Here is a 9,240-nt window from a genome sequence, read left to right as displayed (position 1 = left end):
AAGATGTCAACTGAGTAACGTCACTATGTCAGGATCATGCAATCTGCAAGAGAGGGGCACACAGAAACACAGGGAGTTGCTGTGAAGGCTTTCAGTACCTTCATAGCTATAGGCTGGTGTGTTTGCTTTAAACACACTGTCTTGGCAGGCACTCCCATATGCTTCTGATGGAACCAAATTCTAGGAACACATACTAAAGTAATTACAAATACATGTTGAAAAATAAAAGCTCAAAAACATTTACCACAAATTTGGGAGGGGGTTGTGGAAAATAATATAAATGAAATCATAATTTCGCAGCAACAGTAACAGACTAAATGATTTATGGCAGTCTATTCAGTGCTTAACCTAACAATGTACAAAACTTTTATAATATTAAGAAGTAGGACTCAAAACCATATATAGCATACTTATAAGCATAACTAGATTGTAAAATATGCATATAAAACACTGAAGGGAAATACAATAAGGTGTGAATAGTTACATGTAGTGGGGTAGTTATGGTCAAATTTATTTTCTTTCCCTTAATATCAGACAGTCTGTTCATTGATAACAAATCATCATCTTCTAAAGATATTATTTAGCATCATTCTGCAGAGAAACTACTAGTATAGTTCAGCTTTTCTTTCCCTGTTCAAGAGGAAAACTGTACACTAAGTCTGCATCAAAGAAAATGGCTATCTCACAGACAGGCGCCAAAGGAAGTCTTTCTTGTGGAATTCTGTAAGACTCACTTATGACTATCTTCACCAACAATCTCAGGCCCAGGCAGTCCAGAATGTCACTGGAGGAAGTATAAACAGCATAGCAGTTTTAGCAACATCAACACTTGTAAATTAACAGTTCAGTATCTGGGCTGTCCCTGTCTCTCTCGCTTGTATTCCATATATCTTTCTCATCTGATTATTTCTCTCAGATCTTTCCCTGTGCTCACAGGAAATCATCTCATGAAATATGAGATGATCCCAAACCAGTACTCTTAAATCAAAATGTATTGAAAGTTGAAAGACCACTGGCAGAGCAAAGCCATGATTTACTGTGGCTTGATTCATGGAGATGGTACGATGGAGTCTAAGTTCAATCAAATATTTCACTCATTGCCTGATCCACTCAGCAGTTCCTAGGGCTCATGGACATGGATACAAAGAACAATTGTGCATCCTTGACAGGCAGCAGACTGTCAAGATGGAACAAAGTGACACCTGAGGCAGGCACATAATTTTGACAAGCCATCAAAGGGAAGGAAAACCAGAAAATGGATCTAAAGAGCATCCCGAAAGTTATAAATATAAGCACCTTCTTCCTGGGGCTCAGTGGAGAGAACTCACTAAGACCGCCTAAGATAATGAGAGCTCGGAACCATTCTTCAAGTATATTATATAATAAAAAAAAAGAAGAATTTGAGAATTAACTATTGTATTGTGCTTTTGCTGTGATCTTACATTAATCACAAAACAATGTGCAAGCTTGATATGCATTAGTAAACAAGAGTGCACCATGGTGTTTATCACAGCAACAGAAAAGCAAACTACAATCATGGTTTTAGTGTGAGGATGATACATGCATCCTCCTCACGGAGAAGCCATGGATGTAGTGAGTGTATCTGTAACTAATGTTAGTCTCCTGAGTCACATTACCCTATAAAAACATAAGTGGTAGCAAAGACGTGTCTGTACTAATGCACAATAAAGACACCATTAAACCCAGAATATGGCTGAAACAAAGAGATGGTTACATACTCTAGGGATAGAAAACTCCCTTGCCACTAGCACATATGGCAGAGAGTGACATATTCATGAAAAACTTACCCCTATGCAATCCTAATTAAATAAAAACCTTTAACTGTATGACAAGACACAGAACAAACATTGGGACAGCTTCGTGAGATAACATAAAATGAAATAGCATTCTCATTCTATAATCTGGACCTCAGTCATGATAAGGGGTTCCATGTGAGTGATAAGGGGCTGAAATCGATCATGTATCAGAATTTCCTAGACAGAATAACACAAAATAGATACTCTTTTAAAACGGAAGTGTGATGGTGACACTTGACTATCAACCTGCCTAGATTTAGAGCCACCTAGGAGACACACCTCTGGGTTTTCCTGTGAGTTTCCAGAAATGTTTAAATGAAGTGGAGAGTGCTACCCGGAATGTAGGCAACACCGCCCCAGCACTACTGGGGTCATAAACTGAATAAAAATGAGAAAGCCAGCTAAGCACAAACATGAATCACTCTCTGCTCACTGACTGCAGAAAAAATGTGACCAGCTACATTGTGCTTCTGTCACCATGCTTTTCCTCCACCTCATGATGGACCTTCAAACCATGGCCCTAAATAAATCCTTAAGTTGTTTTTGTGGCCTATTGTGTCGAAACATTAAGAAAAGTAACTAATACACTGAGTGTCCTCCTGTGTCCTACCCCACCCCTAGCATAGAAGGGTGAATAACAGCTAGTGTACTGAAGAGTTAACACTGTAGCCAACAGTGCTAGCTCATGGTGGAGCTTGTAAAGAAGAAGGGCTGCTGGCACTGGGGTGGAGATAGCAGTTCAGGACAACACTACATGGATGTTCAGAATCAAGATACTGGAAAAAAATTCTAGCAGGAGAGACACCATGATCTAGAAGGTAGTTTTCCCAGGACAAGGCTCATCCATTCTATTTGGAATATGTTGACCTCTGCCGTCTCCCCAAAAAATGGGGAACTTGACTGCATTATATGTGATGAGAAATTGAGCTTCAGAACAAAAGGAAAAGTCCCATTTTTTAAAACAAAATTGGGGCTAGAGAGATGGCTCAGCAGCTAAGAACATCATTTGATGTTCTTGCAGAACCCAAGTTCAGCTCCCCAGAATCATGGTAGGCAGCTCACAAATGCCTATAACTCTAGCTCCAAAGGAGCTCTCCTAGACTCCTCTGGCACACACACACACACACACACACACACACACACACACACACACACACTCACACACACTTACACACTCACACACACACACACACACACACACACACACACACACACACACACACACTAAACCTTTAATAAAATTAAAAGTGCTTTCAGTTCATTTTCTTTTCATTTCCCTTTCTCATGACATAACATAGGAAGACCAAATATCTGGCATATTCAAAAACCTCTGCTCCAAGTGACCACAGCTTGGTGCTGCTGTGACTTCGAGCTGATTGAGTGCTTGCCTAGCATGCCAGGGTTCCAGCTCCAGCACTGTATAAACAGGGTGTGGCCTGATACACAAGTGCAAAGGCTGGCTTAGAATATGAAACCCTGTCTCAAAAATTCAAGTTCCAGGACAGACAGGCACCAAAACAATACAGAGAAACCCTTTCTCGAAAAACCAAAAAAAAAAAAAAAAAAGAAAAGAAAAGAAAAAGAAATTTAAATTAAATATGTTTGTGTTTTACAATAATTCTAAGGAGATCTTTTAAAAAAGAAAAGACTTCTTCCTTATATATTTCAAAGAAATAACCTTTAAAATCTCAAATATACCCACTCGATTCCTTAGATACTCACTACCATTACCTTAATTCAGGCTTTCTGCATCATCTAATAGTTCCTAATATTCTCAATGTTCTGTTTCCATTGAGCTACTGTAACAAATTATCATAGATGGAGTATCATAGGAAATAGACGTGTTTCTCACCTTTCTAAAGGGTAGACATTCCATAGCAAAGGTGCAGGTGGATCCAGAGTCTTGTAAGGGCTGAGTTCCTGGCTTCAGATGAAAGCTTTCTTTTCTATCCTTACCTGAAGAACAGGGGCAGGAAGCAAGCTCTCTGTGGGTCTTCTTTGAAGAGTACTAACCCCATCATTAAGATTCCCAACTCAGGATCTAATTGCCTCCAAAGGCCCAGCTCCTAAGAGAATCCACCAAGGGCTCAAGTTTCACTGTGTGCAGCTGGAATCACAGTCCTGTGTCCTAGCATGCCCCTTCTCCCACTTTTTCTTCACTTCCATGCCTGCTCCCCTCTGGGCTGAGAGGAATCTTTCATGACCAGTCAGTACACTGCTTTCACAATGGCAGAGCTCTCTTTCTGCAGTATAGGCTAGTCCTCCAGGAAGACAAGACCTAACCCTCCCTAACTTCCTGCCCCATTGCTTGAGAAGCTCTGCTCCAAGCAGCCTACATTTTAGTGATGCTGGATACCACATTTGACCATCTCTCCAGGATCCTAGCCCTCCATTCGATAATACCCCAGCTCAAAATGTCACTTTTGCTTTCAAACCTTAATCTACTCATTTCTCCCCTCCCCCACCCCACATCCAGGCTTTTCTCCCTCTGAACCAATAGCACAGCTCTATGATATACACGAATGGGTAGTATGCCCAGAATCTGGGAAAGCTGTTTATGGAATTGCAGATTGAACCCAGGGTCATTGCACGCTAGGTAAGTGCTTCACACACAGCTACACCAGAGCCCTGGCTATTTTTCTCAGCTATGATAGAGAGTTTCAAAGAGCAGAGAATTTTTCTTTTAAATCCTCAAGGGCTCTCCACATTTTCTACAATAAAATGAACTTTACAAAATTATTTATAGACAAGAAAAAAAAGTGGGGAGAATGGGAAAGGAGGAAAAGGGAGATGCTTGACACTGTCTAGAAATGAAGCTGCGGGCACATTGCTCCTCTGTAGGTCACTCACTCCATTGGCAAGATACAAATCATAATGCCAGATCTTATTCATGTGGGAGTGTCACAAGTGTGAATGGGTTGAAAGAGTGACCACAAAGTCCCAATTGTGAATTGAGCCCAAGATTATTCTATTTGTTAAAAATATATATTTTTAGAAAAAGAAAACTGGAAAATTTTCCCTAAATTTTTTACTCAAAAATCATTTTTATTGAATAATGAGAGAAGTTAAAGCATGCTACAATTCCAACACTCCTCCCTTTATTAATAAATTCAGCCATATCAAAATGCAATAAAAGGGGTATAAGAGATTCCTAAGAATCATCCAAATTTGTGTTAGTCATCTTCCTTCCACACAATAAGCATTGCTACTAAAATGGTCTTGCATAAAAACAGAATGATAATGTACAGAGATTAGAAATTAGAAAATACAAAACTGAAACAATTACAAAATAAAATGTTCACTCATATATGAATTTTAGACATAGAGCAAAGGTTTACCAGCCTATAATCCTCTTCACCAAAGAAACTAGGAAACATGAAGGACTCTAAGGGATAAATAGACCCCAGGAATGGGAAGTGGCATGAACTCCTGAGCTAATTGGGAGCATGAGGGTAAGGGAGAGGGTGCTGCCACAATAAGAGCACAAGAAGAGGAGTAGAGGAGAGGAAATGGAGGAGCAGAGATATTGAGTAGGGGGAAGAATAGAGGAGAGAGAGCAGGATGAGAGATACCATGATAGAGGGAGCCTTTATAGGTCCAAGAAGAGATCTGGAACTAGGAAGATCTCCAGAGACCTACAAGGATGACACAATCTGACAATCCAGGCAATGGAGGAGAGGATAACCTAAAAGCCCTTCCCCTAAAATGAGATTGATGACTTCTCTTTATGCCATCCTAGAGCCCTCATCCAGTGGCTGATGAAAGCAGAGACAGACATCACAGAAATACAATGAGCTGAAATCTGGAATTTAGTTTAAGAGAGGGAGGAATGAAGATCAAAGGGGTCTGTACCAGGTTGGAGAAACCCACAGAAACAGTTGGCCTGAACAAGGAAGAGCACATGGACCCTAGATGCTATCTGGGAGGCCAGTACAAGACTGATCCAGCCCCCTGAACATGGATATCAATAAGGAGGCCTCTGCACTCCAGGGAGCCTCTGGAAGTGGATTAGCATTTTTCCCTGGTGTAAGAAGGGGCTTTGAGAGCCCATCCCACATGAAGGGATACACTCTAACCCTGGACACATGGGGAAGGGCCCAGGCCCAGCACAGGAAGATTTGGTGGACTTTGCAGAGCCCCTGTTGAGGGCCCTACCCTGCCTGGGGAGTGGTGGGTGGATGGGTGGGGGGTAGGTTGGAGGTGGGGGAGGAGGGATGGGAGTAAGGGGAGGGAGAGGGAGAAGGGACTTACATGTGAAACAAGCCTGTTCCCTAACTTGAATTAATAAAAAAAATAATAAAAATAAATAAATAAAATGTTTCCACAAGTGTAAATTGTGAGTACATATAATCAAAGACACAATGGTGAAGAGGGTGAGGTCCTCTCAGACTGCTATCTGGGAAGCCACCACAGTACTGAATCAGACCCTGAACATGGATGTCAATGAGGAGGCCTCCACACTCTAGGGGGCCCCTGGTAGTGATATTTTTCCCTGGTGTAAGAAGAAACTTTGAGAGCCCATCCCACGTGAAGGAATGCACTCTTGGCCTGGACACCTGGGAGTGGAGGGCTAGGCCCGGCCCAGGATGATGTGGGGGAATTTGGGGAGCCCCATCGAGGGCCCTACCCTGCCTGGGGAGTGGAGGGTGGATGAGGTGGAAGGCAGATAGGGAGTTGGGGGAGGGCTGGGGGAAGGGGAGGGAGCAGGGATTGACATGTGAAGCAAGCTTGTTCCAAATTTGTACTAATAAAAAAAAATTTAATTAAAATAAAAAAGAGTGTTAAGTCCTGCCAGGCAGTGGTGGCGCACGCCTTTAGTCCCAGCACTAGGGAGGTAGAGGCAGGTGGATCTCTGTGACTTCCAGATCAGCCTGGTCTACAAGAGCTAGTTCCTTGACAGCCTCCAAAGCCACAGAGAAACCCTGTCTCAAAAAACAAACAAACAAACAAAAAAAGAGTGTTAGGTCCTTGGTGAGAGTGACATCAAGTGAGAACTACAAAGACACTGGACCGCTAATCCCTCCTAAAGAAAATGAGTTTCTCGAGAAAAAGAGAAAAGAGAAAGGAGGGACTTTGAAAAATGTGTAGTTGGACCATCAAGTTCAAACATTATTTCCTAAATATGACTACAGTGGTGGAAACAAACAATTTGAATTATAGAAATGTGGAGATGATAAGCCCCATTGTAAATATTTGGGGACACAAAAATGTATTTTGATCATTACTATAAATTTCAATATGAAAATTGAGGGGAGAAGGAAAAGGGGAGAGAAGGAAGAGGAAAGAGCAGAAAAGCACATATGCGAACACAACACATAACAGAGAAGATTCCAGAGTACCAAGAGCACCTTGGAGCACAGATTGCCAAGATACAAGCTACAAAATAACTGCCCTTATATACAAGGCCACACAGTGTCACCCATATACTTGTAAGTAACCCTAATGATATATATCCAAGTATGCTAGAGGAACTGGCTCTCAAGGAACCATCAGGCTAAGAGTCACTGTTAAAGAGTGGCCCAGTATAACCTGAGGTCCACCCCCAGATGCCACAAGGTAGCAGGAGGGAATCAGTCCCAATAGTTGTCCTCTGACCTTCATCTGAATGTTGTAAAATGGGTGATGTACACTCACATCTCCATACATGTTGTTGTACAGCATCTTCCTCTGAGATTAAGACCTTCCATCTTGAAGGCAGACTTCTTAAGAAAGAGCTGTGAAAAGGGAGGTGAATCAACAGACCCTTCTAACACTCTGTCCTGTGAGATAGCTCATTAAGACAGAAAGTACACAACTCAAAATAGCTTCAGGAAGTCCCTGAAACTGACCATATTCACTAGGTCCCTCCCTCTCTAAGAGTCCGTAAATAGTACATAAAAGGACTAGTATTCATCTATTTGCCCCAGAGGGACAAAGGGCAGGGAAAAAAGGGGGGGCCGGGGCAGAGGGGAGAACAAGGGAAACAGGGAAGGGATATTGGTCCCAGAGGGACAAAGGACTGCCTCTGGACAGAGAAGAGACAGATTTGGCCCACAAGAAAATGGCAGCTTACACAGGTAAAAGAAGAAACCCCCATGTTAGAATGAGGTGTTTAATTTTGAATGGACAGATTAATTAGGGAAGCCAAAGTGGGGCTTTCTAGACTTCAATACTTTGATAGGTGGACCTTGGTAGTCAGCCTCAGGGGTAGGAAGAAGCCAAAAGGGAGAATAGACCTTGGTGGCTAGCTTTAAGCACGTAATCTAAGGGTTTTTAGCAAGGCAGAGGGAATGGAAAGGGGCAAGGCCCACCGGAGCCATGTCTGCCATTCTGAAGCCACTTAGTGTCCCTTCCGTAAAGATTGTTGAGAGTCACTCTCAGACAAGCTGAGTCACCTAAAGACTCTCAGACCAGCCAAGCAGACAAGATGAGTTGCCTAGAAAAGGCTCAAGCCAAATGAGCTACCTGGAAAGGACATCCTCCACCCTGTTGATCCGCCTGCAGGCTGGGCCCTGTGCCAGGCTTACAGCTTCCTGAGCTGTACCACGTACTGGGTTGGGCTTTAGTGATGCAGTTGACTTTGCAACATTTTTGCTGCATCAGTAACTCCTCACCCACATTCCTGAAAACAACCTCAGTAAAAGTCATTGGTTCATCATGTTGCATTTTGGTAGTACCTACTTTGATCTGTCATGTTTCCCTATCTGGGATGAGTAGATGGCTGTGCACACCTCTCCAGGAATAGTGTCACACAGCACACATTTACGAAAACACATGTAAACATGCATATAGGTACATCACACATACATGAAATGAAATGAAAAAAAGAAAGAAAGAAAAGCACCATAACCACAAGTCACTATTACTACCATGTCATGCCAGCTTTTTCATCTAGCTGTCAGATTCAATTCTAAGATTTGAGAACCTATTCCCAGTTCCCAAAGCACCTTCACAGACATTTGCTCCTTTGATACGTGATACTGCCCTGTGCAGAAGATACAGAAGAATGGCCACTATTTAACCATAAAAAAAAAAAAAAAAAACTCACGGAAGGAAGGTCATACTTCTAGAAAGAGACACACTGAAGGTAAAAATCCACATATTCTGTCCCCAAACACACCATGCCCACTTCCACTTCAAGCTGAATGGTGATCAATGGAAAAATTTTATTATTTTAAAACCCTTGGCAATGGCTTCTACCTTTCCCTTCTACCCTAGATGGAGTTTTCGCTTTTTGAGACAGTCTTACATAGATAGCCCAGCAAGGCCTTGAACTCAAGGCCCTCCCCACCTTCAGTTCTCAAATGCTAGAACTGAGCCACCAGGCTGGGTTGATACAGTATGAAGGACCAGTACTAAGAATGGAATCTAGGACTTCAAGCATTTGAGGCAAATTCTCTGAGGCAAACCCCAGCCCCAGGTACTGTGTTTCAATAACTGGAGG

At 42.3% G+C, this 9,240-nt stretch overlaps 1 pseudogene; it reads left to right on the top strand.

Annotated features, from left to right (window-relative positions):
* Nucleotides 1-2,600: 2,600 nt before the first annotated feature.
* LOC113833025 lies at nt 2,601-2,748 on the top strand (annotated as a pseudogene).
* The last annotated feature ends 6,492 nt before the right edge of the window (nt 2,749-9,240 follow it).

This window comes from Cricetulus griseus (genome assembly GCF_003668045.3).
Source record: "Cricetulus griseus strain 17A/GY chromosome 1 unlocalized genomic scaffold, alternate assembly CriGri-PICRH-1.0 chr1_0, whole genome shotgun sequence".
Classification (NCBI taxonomy): Eukaryota; Metazoa; Chordata; class Mammalia; order Rodentia; family Cricetidae; genus Cricetulus; species Cricetulus griseus.
Note: the sequence above shows the minus strand (reverse complement) of the source record. Positions and strands in the feature narration are given on the sequence as shown.